At 50.1% G+C, this 2,355-nt stretch overlaps 1 protein-coding gene across 2 annotated transcripts in view; it reads left to right on the forward strand.

The window, feature by feature from the left end:
• Positions 1 to 2,355, forward strand: part of SERTAD2 (SERTA domain containing 2) — a 46,434-nt gene that overhangs the window by 33,141 nt on the left and 10,938 nt on the right. The window lies entirely within an intron of this gene.

The following is a 2,355-nucleotide window of genomic DNA, read 5'->3' on the forward strand; positions in this document are numbered from 1 at the left end:
CCCTGCGGGGGCGCTCCGGGAGCCCGGCTTAGGGCCGGGGCGCCGGCTGCGCCCTGGTGCCTCCGCGTCTGCGGCGGCTCAGCCGTGCGGCTTCGCGCTGCGCTTCCCCGGGAGCGGCGGGGGCTTTGGAGCGCCCCTCGAAGTTCGCGCCAGGCGAGCTGAGGGGCTTGGGGGGCTCTTCCCTGCCTYGGGGCAAGCCTGCCAGGTGGCTCTGCGGCACCTGCCTGGGTCGCTGTGAGCGTGGCACCGGGGCAGGGGATTACTGTGGCTTTTTCCTGAGCGGTAGTGCACTTGGGTCTTCCTTGACAGCCCTGCCGGCAGGGAGAAGCATGCTTTTTGGCGGGGGGAGCCTTGTGAACAACGTTGCGTGCCTTTTGGAAACGGTGTGAAAATAAGTCTGTTAGTGTTTATTGGGAAGCTCTTCCRTMCGAGGGAGGAAAGGGGGTACTTCARCCTCAAACTCTTTGCAGTACTCCTTTCMTTCAGAGAGTTTTCTGCTTTACTCATGCTGATGTTTCAGAATCTTGAGCTATAAATTCTATTTAAGCATTAAAACAGGAGTGCAATTACCTGCTGGCTGGCCGCGAACCCAGGGACGCTACTGGTCCGGATCTATGGAGGGGCTCAGTGCTGTCCTCTCGGACCCTTGGGTGGCCGATTACAGGTCAGCTGCTGGCGTAAAACAAAGTGCGCCTGCCCGTTCCCTCCCCGCCCCGAGGGGCGCTTAGCCCCCAACCAAAACTGCAGCACRGCGCGTCAGAGCTGTTGCGTGCAAACGTCTGTGCTCGGGAGAGTCCAAAGCTCTCGGCATCATGAAAGTCCAGGCGTTTCTCACCTCGCGCCTGTGAAATCAGCAGAGCGCGGCTCRCCGGCCTCTGTGGCTGCTGGGTTTGGCCGCCGCCGCAGATGTTGTTACTCAGGCGCTGGTGACAGTGGGCTTGGCTGCCCCCTAACATCAGTTTCACACTTGCCTGTTTCAAACAAAGCGGTTCCTATTTGCGGGAGTTGAAATGACARTTTGCAGCTTTTTCTCCAACGTGCACAGATTTACCTGCGTCAGGTATTCAAAATGAGGGCGCCTTCCTCGGAGCTAGATCTCAYGGGCTTCTCTCGGGGTACGGAATTTGCAAAGGCTCCTCGCTCGCCATCACAGCGCGCGGGGAGCTTTCACGTGGCAAAGCAAGCTGTATGCGGACTGCCTGTGCCTTCTTAAAAGGAGCTGCTGCCTCTGCATGTGAGGCTTCCGAAGATTAGACAGGGAAAACTTGAAGCAGCCTTTTCTGCTTGAAGTGAAAAAAACACATGCATTTCTGCATAACGAGGCGGTATCTTTTGAATCTGATTTGACGTTACAGAGCTGGTGGCGGTGGTGGAGACGGGAGGCGGATTAGCAGTTTGCGCTGCCGAACAGGTATGTTGGAGMGTGTCCTAGGGAACGCTCCCACCGTCCAGGCGAGCATTGCAGCATCCAGCCTGACAGCTGGAGGTTTTCCTCCTTTTGTGACTGATCCTGCTTGCGTKTAAGTTGGTAGCAAAAGAAACCACCCGCTTGTTTTCTGTTGACTCTTTTCTTTCTCTCTGAAGCTGATTAAAAACAAGCAGAAAGAAACTTGCTGGCCAGAGGCACTTCGGGTTTGGTCTGTAGATGAAGCTGTCTGAAACAGCATTAAATACGTCTGTGGGTGCTGATTTATTAAGAAATGAAATTGTATTCCTTTATACACCTGCTTTTAAGGAAAGGATGAAATAATGACACTGTTTCTCGGTGTTTTGGTGGAAATAATGGTATAAATAATCCAAGGATGTGAATTGTCTGCCTGAAAGGCATCAAGAAGTTTGAGATAATGTACTAGTATCAGGGAAAACCTCAAATTTAGTATTCTAGATCAGCTTTTTTTCCAACCTCTGTGAAGTGCAACAGATATTATGCAATATCTAGTTTGAAGTATTTTGCCATCATTTACATAAGCTACTTTTATTTTTCAAATATAAAATTCATTGGGGAATTTTAAAAATTTTTATTTTTTAGGAACTCTGTCTCTTTTTGCAGTGATGTAAAACACTCCTGGYACAGCTCATCTCCAAGAGTGCTAACACTAGACAGGTGATCCAAAACACTTGTGACTCTTTTTGCTTTTATGTAACATTTTAAAGTGTAATCTGTCAAGCAAGGAGAATGCATTATTTTGGAAGTGTGMGTAGTCTTCTAGTAGTCTTACTTTCTTTTTATAAGGTCTGCATAGCAGAGGTGCGCCTTCTTTTGAGTCAGTTTTATATGTGTAAGTGGCTCAAGAGGAGACAGCTCCAGTTGCAACAGTTCCTTAACACACCCCCCCCCCCCAAAAAAAAAAAAAA

Source organism: Rhea americana, unplaced genomic scaffold (genome assembly GCF_003343005.1).
Source record: "Rhea americana isolate MKP2758 unplaced genomic scaffold, rheAme1 scaffold_256, whole genome shotgun sequence".
Taxonomy (NCBI): domain Eukaryota; kingdom Metazoa; phylum Chordata; class Aves; order Rheiformes; family Rheidae; genus Rhea; species Rhea americana.